Genomic DNA, 14,963 nt, shown 5'->3' with positions numbered 1-14,963 from the left:
GGGCAATTTTCTCAAACTTTTTCTCCCTCACTGGGACCCTCAGTACAAAGTACCTTGTAGTCAATAAAAAGTGCACCACAAGGGGCCAGCCCAGTGCTTAAGCTCGCGTGCTCCGCTTCGGGGGCCCAGGGTTCGCAGTGTCAGATCCCAGGTGCAGACATATGCGCCACTTATCAAGCCATGCTGTGACAGGCATCCCACATATAAAGTAGAGGAAGATGGGCATGGATGTTAGCCCAGGGCCAATCTTCCTCAGCAAAAAGATTAGCTCAGGGCTAATCTTCCTTACACACACAAAACAACTTCCACCACAAAATACACATCACACACACAGACAGCTTACCAAACTCAAAATTCTACAAAACAATACTTTTTCTTCCTAATTGTGATATACGTCAATATTTTCTATTTTATTTCATTTAAAAAATTAAATACTGACCCTCTAAATTGATTTCATGACCTCCTAATGGATCTCAACTTGTAGTTTGAAAAACTGACTTGGCACTAGGAAGGGACTTGGCACAAAATAAAATATTTATAGATACTTCACTGAACTGATATTGATGTTGTTGTTGTCTTTTTAAAACCGTGGTGGGTGTTTGGTAACAATCATTTAAAAATCTTTCCTGCCTAAAATGATGGCAATCATGGTGAATGTTGAATGGCATAGAACACAACAAATTATTCGTGGAGAGAAATTTTGGCCCTGCCTCTTACTACTTTTTTGGCTATCCCCATGGCTATCCCCATGCAGAGATAACCTGTGTTGGGTGTGTGTCTCCATTATGCATCAGGTCTCTCACAACTGGATTTTAAAGCAAGTTTAGCCCTTAATTATCAACACACAAGAACTGCATTCCACTACTTGTCAAGAAGAATGACCTGTCTTCCACCTGCCCAAAGGCTTAGATGGGAGAAACGAGTGTAGAAGGATGACATTTGGAGATATGTGTCAAACGTGATCTTTCCTTGCTGACTCCCCATTTCCACCCTCACCACTGTCAGCATCGTTCTTTATCGCTTCCTGGCTCTTCCATTTGCCATAAAGAAGAAAGGGCTCAAATCTGCCACGGCAGAATAAATTGAGATTCTGAATGAAGATTTTAAACTCAGCATCAAAAGTAGACATAAACTTGGCTTTGAATATGAAGAGCCAAAGAGATCAAGACATTTGTTCATCAGCAATAGATTAGAGACTAAAGAAGAGAAGAGTAGTAGGACCAGGCTGAACACTTCGGGATGTAAAGCCTGGGGTGCGGGGTGGGTGGGGGTGATGGAGATCAACAAAAGAGGGGGCACTACCAGGCTGGAGGTTAGTGGGGCCCTGCTGAGGGACGTGACCAGAGAAAGCACCTTGGCAAGAGTGGAGTGGCATCCGGGGACTGCCCAGCCCTGCCAGAATGGGCACCGTCCTTCCCAGTGGAGATTGTTGAGCCAGTATCTGCCATTCACTTGAGGAAAGCACTTCAATTTTAACTAACCATTCTTGCTAAGCTTTGTTGTTTCATCTGCTATAAAAGAGCTTGGGCCCCTTAAAAAGGAAGGAAATCTGACACACGCTACGACATGGATGAACCTTGAAGACAATATGCTAAGAGAAATAAGCCTGACACAAAAGAACAAATATTGTATGACTGCATTTACATGAGGTCCCTAGAGTAGTCAGATTCACAGAGACAGAAAGTAAAATAGTGATTACTGGGGGTTGGGAGGAGGTGGGCATGGGGAGTTAGTCTTTAATGGGTACAGTTTCCCTTGGGAAAGATGAAAAACATCTGGAGATAGATGGTGGTGATGGTTGCATAACAATGTGAATATACTTAATGCCTCTGAACTGTACATTTAAAAATAGCTAAAATGGTAAATTTTATGTTATGTATATTCTCCTGTAATTTTTAAAAGGGCATAGGCCCTCAATACTTAAATAAAACGTAAATAAAGACAACCAAGAATTATTTAGAATTTTTGTGCTTTTTCAATCCTGTGTCCTAGGGAAATCCCTCAGGCACTGCTCCCTACCTGGGGTTCTGCTTGTTTGCACACACAGTTAGTGAACCTTATTCAACGCTACCTGCGTGCTGGGCTACCCCAAGCTACGTTCTCAGAATACAGTGATGAGGGATTTGATCCTGGGCCTACGAGATGCTCATTGTTTAGCAAGGAAGTTCTCCTACCAGACCACCCTTTGCCCACACCCCACCCCTGAGGAGCAAAAAAAGAAATCAACTTTTTCTTCCCTGAGTTATCTTCATCTACAGAGTTACCATAGACACAGTTACTCCAGCCTAAAACCTGGGAAATATTCTTGGCTTTTCTTTTTCACTGTGTCCCCTCATCCAGACTTTGTCATGTTTACCTTCAAATCATATCTCAAATCTGCCACTTCTCCGCCACGACTAACCTCAACATGACTCACTGGGCCACTGCCATGGCCTCTGTCTGGTCTCCTGACTTCTTTCTTTGTCTTGCTATAATCCATTCCTCACACAGAAACCAAGTGATCTTAACAGAAAGAAAAAAATCAAGAAGAGTGGTGTCACTCTTCTGCTTAAAACCTTCCAGTGGCCTCCCACTGAACTTGAACTAAAACCTCAGCTTCTGACCATGGTTTCAAGGCCCCACATGGCTGGCCCCTGCCCTCTGTCCAACAACAGTGCCAGCTCTGCCTTAGCTCACTGTCCTCCAGCCACACTGGGGTGAGGCTTTTCCCACCGGGGTCTCTGACACTCTGTTCCTCCTGCAGGGAATGACAGTCTCACTGCCACCCTCCCCATCTCCTTGTAAACGTCCTGGACATCCTAGCCATGCTGGGCGTCCCTCAGCACTCCTGCTCACCTCATCATTCTCTATCTTCCTATTCTGTTTGGTTCCTCGACAGATCTTATCTCCATTTTTAAAATTTTCTTTGTGTTTGCCCACTATATGTCTCCCGTTAAGCCCCACAAAGGCGTGGATCAAGACTGGTTTTATTTACTACTGTAAACCCAGCGCTGCTGGGCACAGAATTGGCACTCAACAAAATATGTGTTGAATGAATAAACAAACAGGTATATAAGGCAAATGAGTAAATCAAATACAAAGTAGGAAGTGATAAGTGCCAGAAAAATAAGTGTGCTGTTTGAATTTAGAGTCAAGAAAGACTTAACCAAACTTGTACGTGTATATGAGTGAGTGAGTGTGTGTGTGTGTCAGTGAGTGCATGTGTGATGCATGCATGTGTGTGTGGGGGAAGGGGAAGAACTCATCAGAGAAAGTTATACACCATTACATTTTTAAAATATGTCCTGACTATGTACATTATATGTAAAGCACGTGCATTTGTTGTATATTTTGCCCTTTTTGTTTACAAAGTTGTATTTTAAATGTGGATAAGTTTTTCCTTTGTGACCTAAATAAATCAAGCATTTTTCTCTTGGTCTGGGTTCCTATTGAGATCCATGGGAACATAGTTGTTTAAAAATAGTTTCCAAACTTTGGATGATGGTAAAATTATGAAGTATGAGACAGCAAAGACTAAAGAACACAGCACACCATGAGCCGAATGGAACACTGGCCTGGAATTCGGGATGCTTGTGTTCGAGAGCTGCATTCGTGTGGCTTCGATCTGGTCACTGTCTCATGGGGCTGCATCATCTCACCTACAAGGTACTAGTCGCGGCTGGAGGACTTTCTAGCTCCCTCAGTCTCTGGTTCTAGAACTTGATATAAATCTCCTTCCTTCCTTCTAACTTTTTATCATGGAAAACTTCAAATCTGTATAAAAGTAGAGAGAATAGTAAAACAAACCCCCATGCAGCCATCACCAGCTTCCCAGCCACGAAATTCCCAGCACTGGCCCATGCTATGTCTACACCCATCCACACCAGTGGCTACTTTAAAGCAGATCTCCAGACAACATCTCGGTTCATCTGTTTTTCCTCACTGGAAAAAACGAAAAAAGAAAGGGACAATTTTTAAATTTGGAGCCCCACAATGTCACATTTGCTCAAATATAAAAATTTAAAGAGAAACAGTCTTCATTTAATTGTGTGACTGCAAATAGACATGTTTTAGCAGAAGTGGTTTTAAGGGGCGTGATGCCCAGTTGCATAGTGAAAAAAAAAAAGGAAAGACGTAATTTTTTCCGAAGTACTCTTTGCATTCAAAAATAGTTTTCTGTGGCCATTTCCCAGATCTAACTGAAGCAATCCATCTGAATGGGCCTGGGAGTCAGAGAGAACAGGTGAGCAGCAGGACGGGGAAGGTCAGTTCCGTCTGCAGAGTCTGCTCCTCTGCTCGGGCCCCGGCCTTGGGAGGCTCATGCCTGGTCTGCGGGTCGTTTCTGGCCTCCCCAACGTCGTGGGTGATCCATGAAGGCGGCAGCGCAGATTCCAGAGAGGTTCATATTCCAAGAAGGGTTGCCAGATTCAGTAATAAAAACACAGGACGCCCAGTTAAATTCTAATTTTGAATAAAAAATGAGTAATTTTTAGTATGACTATGTCCCAGATACTGCGGGGAACATACTTATACTAAAAGAAACTCATTGTTTACCTGAAATTCTAATTGAACTTGGTGTCCTGTGTTTTATCAGGCAACCTTAATGACAAGGCTTGTGTTCCAGTTACTCTGGCTGCAGAATAAAACTTAGGGGCCTAAACTATTATGTAAAATAATAGTTTATTATGTCTCGTACTACCTATGGGTCAGGAATTCAGACGGAGCATGCGGGACAGCTTCTGCTGTTTCTCCTTCACAATGTCTGGGGCCTCAGCTGGAAGACTGGGAGATCGAGGCCCAGAATCATCCACAATCTTGTTCATGCGTGCATCGGGCCGTTGATGCTGGCTGTCAGCGCGGCATGGCTGTTGGCTGGAGTGTTCACATGTGGACTTCCTTACAGCAGAGTAGCTGGGGTCCAAGGGCTGGAGTCCCGAGAGAGAACAGGGTGGAGGTCATGTTGCCTCAGTGCCGTTTCCACCCAGTTCAAGGAGAAGGAACACAGACCTGACCCAACTTTGTCCCATTGTGAGAAGAGCGTGTGAGATGGGATTTACACTGGCACAGTCATCTTTAGAAAGTGCAATCTACCACAGCCTATCATATCATTTAGATATCTTATATCTGAATAGTCACATTCCAATATAGGTGAACATTCCAGATATAACTTGGAATGAAGAATCTCCTTGAGTGCTCTTTTCATTAACGTTCTATTGGACAGCTAAAATGTAAATGTATACATTTACAACTGTAAAGGTAAATGTCGAAATAATTAATTATGATTGTGAAAGCGGTTTATTTTATATGCAAAAACAATTATTAAAAACTACTAAATAGATCAATAAGGAAATCAATTGACAGCTTATGCAATAATTCTAGCCTTTGTGAATGGATTGGTGTATTAACTTTCATAACATTAAATAAAATAATCTTTCAGAATTATATTTCATTTTTGGTTATTTAAATTCCATTTAGGCCATGCATCTTTCAAGTAAAAGTCCTATTTGGAAATTCTTTACATATTGGGAGGATGAATTAAAAGCATAAAGATAACTTTAACCACTTCAAAAGGTTATGAGCAAGAGAAACTCCAAAATCATACAATGACATCTGTGATAAATTATCTTTGGTCTAGACAAGATAATGCTATAATTCCATATCTAAGCTATTGTGAATATATATACAATGGGATATTATTCAGCCTTAAAAAAGAAGGCGATCATGCCATTTGCAACAACATGGATGAACCTGGAGGGCACTATGCTGAGTGAAATAAGCCAGACAGAAAAAAAACACTGCATGATCTCACTTATATGTGAAATCTAAAAAAGTCAAATACACAGAAGTGGAGAGTAGAATGATGGTTACCAGGGGCTGGGCAGGTGAGGGAAATGGGGAGACATTGGTCAAAGGGTACAAAGTTGCAGTTATGTAGGATGAGCAGAGAGCTAATGCACAACATGATAACTACAGTAATATTACTATATTGAACACTGGAAATTTACTAAAAGAGTAGACTTCAAGTGCTCGTATGGCCAAAAAAAATGATAGCTATGTGAGGAGATGATATGTTAATTGGCTTTAGCTCGATTGTAGTCATCATTTCACTGTATGTATAAATATATAAAGTCATCATGTCGTCCACTTAAATATATACAATTTTGACTTAAAAAAAAAAGAAATGATGTGAAGAAAAAAGAAAATATTAGGTAATAGATATCCCCAAATATCTTGTTTCTCCACCAGTTCCAGTTAAAATGAGCATCTATTTAGAGTCGTACACAGGCAGAATGCTGGCTGCAGCAGCAGTCCTACAGCAGGCGGTGCTGAGTAATTATTGATCTGATGCTGAATTCCAACTACTACAAGTTCAAATAATAAAACTACAATCATAAGTTTGTTGGTAAAGTTTCAGGTTCATTCTTGCATCCCTCATCTTTATTCTATGAAGCTAATATTTGGTTTGGGCCTCAATTTTGGATGAATATTGATTTTGCCATTTGGTCATTCCACATTCAGTCAAAATAAGTACAGTACCCATAGCTACCGGGTCACTACAGCAAATGAATCAACAGAACTTCAAGTTCTAATTCCAAAGTTCATGCAGTAGGCAGTGTCCCCCACACAATGTTTCTGAAATTTTTTATTTAGTTTCCAATCACTCTCAAATTGGAATATTTTATATGATTTCCAACTTTCTTTGACAGACGTGGAAGTGTAACAGCCTCAGGCCCACAGTTCCTCGTGGTAGCCACACGTTGGAATCCTCAGACTGACTGAAGTGATGACCACAATCCATGACCTCCCTTTGCAATCTGACTTTGCAGGTCCTCTCCTCTAGAGAAGTCTATTTCGCCACCCCTTCAATCTGGGCAGGCCTGGTGACTTGCTTTGATCAATAAAATACAGCAAAATGAGACCTTGCACACACCCAGTGTCTCTCTTGAAACTCTGCCATTGTCACGTAAACAAGTCTACGTACTTGCAGGAGGATGAGAGACCATCTGGAGGAGAGTCCAGTTGTCCCAGCCTAGGCCACCCTAGACCAGTCTGCTCCTAGCCAACCTGCCAACTGGCCTCAGACACATGAGAGGGCCCAACTAAGAGCCAAAGAACAGTCCAGAAGACCTGTAGGTTTATAAACAATCAAAAGCACTTACCGTTTTAAATCTTTGAGTTTTGGGGTGGTTTGTGACACAACAATCACTAACTGATACAGAAGAAAATGGATAATCTCTAATCTTGATATTAGATAATATTCTCCCAGCAAAACCAACATTTAATACATGTAATAATTAAGTCCGTTACATATATTGCTCGAGTTTACTTCCCCCTAGGGTGGAGGGGGGTGTGAAGGAGAAGAAGGAGGCTGAACGCGCAGGGAGCCTGGCCCTGCGTGCTTAGAGCAGGAATTTGGGGTTATGTGCTGGTAGACTTTCTCCCTGTATGGCAGCAGCCGGAGCCCTAGCCTAGGGTGTGTTTTCTCTGATTCTGGTGCTGCAACTTGCCGGCCGCGTGAACTTTGGCAACTCTCTTGACTTCTCCAGCCTCAGTTCCTCGCCCATTAAAAAACATGGCTGTGATAGTATGACCGGCCACTTCACTGGCGGGATCGAGTGAGATGATGATATGAACGAAAGTTGAAGACTGAAAGGTAGTCACGTGCATGAGATGACATGATGCCGTGAGGAGCCTCGGCAGATCACACTCTGGTTTTGTCTGGGCTATTTAAAACGTCTGATCAAACTTCAGAAATTCAGTTAATAAAAAAAGTCTGGGGCTGACCCCGTGGCCTAGTGCAGTTTGGCGCACTCCACTTTGGCGGCCTGGGTTCAATTCCTGGGCGTGGACTTACACTACTCATCCGTGGCCATGCTGTGGCAGTGACCCACAGACAAAATAGAGGAAGACTGGCACAGATGTTAGCTCAGGGCGAATCTTCCTCAGCAAAAAAGAAAAAAAATGTCTGTGTTTGGTCTATATGATGCTAAATAGCTGGATTTTATTTTATAAGATAAATAAAAGTCTTATTCTGATTGTAAAACAATGCATCCTCTATTCCCTGCCCTGTCCCCCACCCAATTACAAATATTAAGCATTCTGCACACACAGCCTCGGCCTTCTTAGCTGCCCATGCACATCTCCCCTGTTAGTCCTGTTGCCTCCAGAGAGGCTCAGTGTTCTTAGTACCCTGGACCCACCCTCGGGTGTACTACCAAGAGCTGACGCCTAAAATTGGGCAGGGATCCTAGGCCTGGAAGTTGGGTACAAGTGACGTGATTTGCCTTCTGGTATGAGTTATCTAGTCTCCTCTTTCTGCCAGAGGAATAAGGGTTGTGAGTCAATGAACCAGATTATTTTCTACTCCTCTGGAAAAAAATGATTCCTTACCTTGACTCGGTCAAAGAGGCAGTTCTAGGTTTGGCTGGAACATCAAAAGCAGCAGCTTTTCTAAAATATTGTATATTTGACACAATTGTAGATGTCCTTGCTCTGAGTAAGAAAAAGGAAGGAGTGAAAATGGGAAGGGGGACTGACATATGACTGACTCCCACTAGCAGGTGAGCTCCCCAAGAGCAGGGTGGTTCACCACTGAATCCCGACCACCATATCTGTGGGCACATCGGTGAATGAGCAGCTGCTCTGTGCCAGGTCCTCTGCCTACGTCATCTCCTTTAACCCTTTAGCCAATTATCCCACGTCACAGATGAGGGGACTGAGGCTCTGAGAGGCTAAGGAATTTCTCAAAGGCCACAGTTATTCAGCAGTGGAGCCAGAACTCATCCTTATGGGCTCTTTCCTGTATATCCCAGTGAGGTTTCTAAACATAATTGAAGGCAGGCCAGCCTCAGAGTCACAGGCTCACCAGCAACTCTGAGAAGTAGCTTCACTCGGGATGATGCCCAGGCGTCTTCACAAGAACAAAGATAAAATTCAGAGCACAGACCCCTTCAGCTGGGGAGCTTTGGGGGAACTTTTTGGTTTTGTTTGCTTGCCCTGCAAGTGGTAGGTGAACCATGAGGCTTGTGGCAGCTCCTGCAGGCACCGGAAGCTGAACTCACAGGGAATGGGAAGACTAGCAGTGTCCTGGGTGTTGGCAGAGGGAGGCCCTGTGGGTCACAGTGGCTGGGAGAGTGTGGCCCACATGGCGACTCTCAGCCAGTGTGTGGCTGATGTTTCTGTGATTCACACCTCTGTCTAAAACCCAACTGTCTAAACTGTTTGCCAGGAAATGTTTGACATGATGCCATTTTTCAGGTGTTTATTTTTGGGAGAGGAGAAAATATCATGCTTAAATCAGACAGGATAACCTCTTCTCTTCCCCCTGCCCCCTCCCCCCAAGCTCCCGACCAATTCATCTTGCCAGTTTCTCTTCTACATGTGAGGGCTCTCAATTCAATTGTGAGCAAGTGATGAACGGATATTCTGAAGTGTCAATTTAAATTTTAAAATGCATTCAAAATTACGCAGAAAGCACAAAAGCATGGACACCCCAGCCTCACGAAGCTTAGGCAATTAGCTGTATGATTAACTCAAGGGGGGATCAAAACCACGGGTTCAAGAATCAGACAAATGATGCCGTCTTGTGTCTTCCACAGGCTGGTTTATAGGGGCGTGGGGTGGCAGTCATTACCAGCGCCATCACCATTATCAGTTACTAGTTTATGGTGCCTCGATTACGTGAAGGCACCGTGCTAGGTACAGCCAAGGACTTTACTTTCTAGTAGCTACAGTCACTGTCTTTAAGGAGTGGGACAGAGGTAAGATTAAAGGTTTTGACATCTTGGCAAATAGACGTAGCCCTGAAAGTCCCAGGGAGGAAGCCACAGTCTTGACTTCCAAAGTCCTTCAGCAGACAACAGGTGTGGCTCCAGGTGCTCGGCGGGAAGGGCCTCAGGAGGAGTGGAATGCTGCGGAAGAACGAGGCCTGAGAAATGGCCACCAGATCCAGTCGTGGAAAACGTCACCGATGAACTTCCTCCAGCGAGACCTGGACAGGAACTGGATGGCGAGAGGTTAACAAATCAGAGGGGACCAGGGATTGGAGAGAGGCACTTGGTCACAAAAGGAAACCAAGAAGTAGGGTGGTAGCAGAGGGAAGGAGTAGTGCCAAGGGAAGATGTTTCCAGGCGGCAAACTTTGATAATGACTGAAGTTAGTTGGTGGTTACCTGGGAGTTTATTACCCACACCCCCAAGCTGGCAGAGGCTGTCTCAAGATTCAAGGGGAGGGGCATAGGAAGTTTCCTAGAGCAAGCAGCAACTGTCTGAAACATTCCATAAAGGGCAGATGCAGTGGGAAGGCAGAGGGAGGGCATCTATTTGACCCAAAATAAATATGCTAATAAATGTGTACAACCTCACTGTGTGATCCTAGAACACGTGTGTGTCCACCCATAGTTTTGCTCTCTTTGCTCAGCCCTTCTGCAACTTGGATTCAGTCTTCAAAGTCAACGAGAGCGTCCTTGGGCAGAGGAATGACGTGAGCCCTCCCATCTCCCCGGCACTGCCTTTCCCGTTCATTAGGACAAGTAGGGTGTGGGCTTGGGTTCAAATGCTGACTTGATGCTTTCCAGCTGCCTGGTCTTGGGCAAGCCCCTTCCTCCTCTGAGCCTCAACCTCTTCCCACGTGGGAAAGAGGGAGTTACTGTACCCACCCCAGAGGGACATTGTGCAGATAAAATGAGCTAGTAATGAAAAGCATTAAAGCCACACCTAGCATGTAACAAGCTACAGTAAACATTAACTATTTAATATAATTCTATTAAATGTTATGCTTGACAATGAACAAAGTTTCAAAGGAGCATAATATTCTCAGAGGAGCTTCTCTGCCCCACTTGAATCCCCCCATCACCACACACAGCTTCACGACTTCCCTCCCTTCCACGGCACAGACTACCTGATTAACGAGGGGCAATAGAGAATAGCAGTTAAAAGTACAGGTCTTCTTTTTTTTTTAGACCCAGGCTGCATGGGATCAAATCCGAGCTCTTTTTACTAATTGTGAGATCTTGGGCAAGTTACTCAACTCCTTTGTGCCTCAGTTTCCTCATCAGAAAAATGCATATTAGTAATAGAACCTAATTTACACAGTTGTTATGAGAATTAAAGTATATTGCTTGGCATTTAATAAATACTAGATGTGTTTCCTATTATTGGTATTATTAATATCTATCTTCCTTTTCTTATAAACTCTATCCATTTCACATGTCTCCACCACCTAGACCAGTGCCTGATCTATAAGGGCTAGGTTAATTTACTAAAAGAATAAATGTATGAAAGCTAAAATTGACCCCACAAATGTTAATTGACATAATAAATGCTTCAAGCCATTTCAATATTATTTTCCAAATTGTACTTGTTCTCCTTTTGTTTTTGAATTGTTTTCTAATATGTTTGTGAATTTCTTAAAAGCAAAAGTGACCAGGGAAAAATAATTTAAAAAATAATTGGGGAAATACCTGTGCAAAGGCATAGACCAAAAGAATGATAATTTCATAAAGTCAGATTTATAAATATAAGAAACAAAGGCAGTGCTAAAATTTCCCTGCCTTTTAAAACCATAACATGAGTTTCTAAACTTAGGCTACTTTAGAACTCATGAATGTATTTAATTTTAAAAAGAGGATGCAGAACCTCATCAGCAATGTTCTGCTTCAAGGGGAGTGGGTGGGGGCTGAGTTCCTGCTGAAAGTTAACTCTTCACCTATAACCATAGCAACATGAAAGAACACTAAAGCCAGTCGATAGTTGGGCAGATGGCCAAGGGCGGGTATATCAGCCGGGCTCAGGCCTCCCAGAGGGGTCAAGCTGTGCCCTTTTGTACTGAGACCCGGGGTAGGGAGGGCCATCCAACTCCCCTCTGTGTCATGAGGTAGGGCACGCTTGCATTGCTCATTCTGATTGTGAAAACAACTAGAGATGGTGACTCTCGGGTGTTGATGGTGCTTGTGGGATCCTCCAGTCTAAATCCTAACTCAGGCTGTGTCCACTCACATAAAATAGATGGAATGATCCAGATTATCAGCCTGTGGCTGAGAAAGGCCCTTGATTTGAAGCTAAATGCATGGAAGCAGCCCTCCCTGTGTTGATCGAGGGGGAAATACCAGCTTCAGATTACTGAGGCATTACACTGTGGTAGTTCAGAGCAGTCTCTGGAGCCAGGATCCCTGGGTTCAAATCCTACCTCTGCCACGGTAGCAGGTTCAAGAGGGCCACCAATTCTTTGACACTCTTCTCATGCAGAGGTGAGGTCTATGCCCCTCCCCTTGAATCTGAGATGACTCTGTGACAACTCTGGCCAAGGGAATATGACAAAAGTGGCCCTGTCCCAGTTTCTGGCCCAGGCCTTAAGAAACTGGCAGCTTCTACTCCTTGTCTCTCGGAACCTTGAACCACCCTGTAAAATCCAACCACACTGCTGCAGAGGCCACATGGAGGGCCCTGAGACTGCAGGTGGGGAGAGAGGGCCCAGCGGAGCCCAGACTTACAGCCGCTCCCATCACAGTACCTGCACGTGAGTGAAGCCATCTTGCACTCTACAAACCAGTGCAACGTGGCCACTGGCTGAACAAGAGCGAATAATCACATCAAGACGATCTGAGGCAGGAGAATCACCCAGCTGGTCTCTACTCAAATTCTCAGCCCACAAATCATGATATATAATAAAATGGTTGCTGTTCTAAATACAGAGTCTTAAGGTGGTTTATGATATGTCGATAGATAACCAGAATGACACTTACTAGTTGCTTTGGTTTCCTCATCTCTAAAATGGGGACGCTATTTACAGTCCCTGCCTCCTCGGATTGCTCTAAGGATTAACTGAGTTAGTGCCATAGACCCTTAGACCGGTGCCTGGCATAGAGCAAGTGCTCCGTCAACGCTGTCTCCTTTTGGGCTTGGATGACACTCGGGTTAGATCCTGAGATGGAGAAGTCTGAGCGTGGGCTGAGTCTCTGATTCTCCCGGCCACTTGGTCCTCTTGTAGTCCAGCCTCTCCCAGGACAGTCGCCTCTTGTGGAACACTCATGCTGAAATGACCCAGGTGCGGAGGGGCCGGTCACGAAGCATTGGAGGTCACTATTCTCCCTCAGAACAGCTACTCCTTCCCTCAGGCCAGATAGCTCCCATTCTTCAGGTCAGTGGAGGCTGGGCTGGCTCCCAGCCCTGCTCCCAGCTCACCACCCTCAGCATGCGTCCAGCTCCTCAAATCTCCCCAAATCATGCTTCAGCCCATCTTCAGACTTCACTCTTGTTACATTTCCTTTGCCTCAAATGACCACTCATCTTCTCTCTGCCATCACCCATTCCCTCACAAGCGCTTGAGAAATCAGCAGGCTCCAAGTTTCCCAAAGAGTGTGCTAGGGAACCCTAGTCCTCAAAGATGAGCTATAACAGAGTTGTGTGGACACGGAAGTTTGGGAAATACTGGACTCTGTAGTTGCTCACTTTCCTTCGATAATCACAAGAGCACTGGTAAATTAAAAGCCCTAAAAAGTTTTATCTTTCAGAAGTCTATTTAACTTTGTATTATCCAGATTTTCACAAACATATCTTGACTGAGAAAACTTTTCTTGTAAAACACGATTTCTTGGAAGGAGTGACTGATACCAACCCTAGGGTCTTAGGCTCTCTGCGTACTAGAAATTGACAAGAGGCCCAAACAAAGATTCAGACACGGTTTTACTGGGGCTTATGCTCGAGCACAAGAGAGACAGCACAGGAGAAGAGGCTCTCTGGCTGGTTGGCAGAAGGGAGCCGTCCTGAGTCTTCTATGGGGTGATGGGAGTGGACTGGTTTCATGCTTCTCCTCCAGAGGCTTTCTGCCTCCCTCTTCCTGGGGGTGTCGTCTCCACACGCCCCGTCGGGGTTGTAGTCCTTGCACCTGGCCGGTAGGCAGTGTTGGCAGTGTTGCTCACTCCCACGGCCCCAGGAAGGTCGTGTAGGGTCATCTCGAGGCTTTGTGTGCATCGGGGGTCGTATAGCGTCATCTTGAGTCTTTGTGTGCATGCGGGAGTCGGGGTCAACTGCCTGGGGGAAGTTTTGTGCTTGGAAGGTTCTTATCTTGACTTCAGAAATAGCTGGACTGGGAGGTGCCAGACCTGGTGGTTAAGGCTGAGGGGCAGAATCTCGTCCCTGTTCTGTCTCACGACCACTGAGCTGAGTCCTGGGGCCTGGAAGAGGGAAGTGGGGCGGAGAAGGAAGCAGGAAGATGGTCGACTTGATTGGCAAATCAAAAAGTGTTGAGTTTAAGATCTGAGGGCCGTGGGCGACTCCTGAGGGCTTTCCGCAAGAGCATAAAAGATCAGATTTGCACCTTATAAAGAACACTAACTCTCACTAAATGCTTTTGAGCTTTATTTTTCTATTGCAGACCTATAGTAAACAAAGCTGTTGTGTTATTACCCAGTATCTACATACGACACATTGCAAAAGTTTCAAAGAACGGCTCTTATTCTTGTTACCTGAAATGCCCACTGATATTTTCTATTATTTTTTCTTCCTTTTGGAAATCACTTTTAGACAGCTTTTCTGCGCAAGCAAAGATGGGGACCTGAACTTACTAACACCTGAATCTGTGACAAGGCCCCTCATCTTCTCCCTGATGTTCTGGATAAACATGAGAGTGATCCTAGTTCTTCTGCTAAGGAGCAGTCAGCTCATTTAACCTGTGCGCATGGTTTCCCTTGTCTCCTGTCACAAGTCAGAGGTTGTAGTGCCGCTGGGGAGAAAGTAAGTCAGATTTACTTTTGCTCACTAGGACAGCAGTTGGCACATTGGTGGACACATTGGGGGTGCTTCAGACACACTTGTTCATTGCGTTGCATTGCACTGAATTGCTGATTCTCCACCCATTGCAGGGCCAAGAAGTTTGGTAGGCTGAGAAACAGCAGTAAGCTTCGCTCAAGTGCTGTGCACGCCCCAGCAGGTGATCAGAGTCACCTGGAAAACATCTCCTCCGCGTGTGCTGATGGCTCAGGAGTG

Source organism: Diceros bicornis, chromosome 2 (assembly GCF_020826845.1).
Source record: "Diceros bicornis minor isolate mBicDic1 chromosome 2, mDicBic1.mat.cur, whole genome shotgun sequence".
NCBI lineage: Eukaryota > Metazoa > Chordata > Mammalia > Perissodactyla > Rhinocerotidae > Diceros > Diceros bicornis.
Note: the sequence above shows the minus strand (reverse complement) of the source record.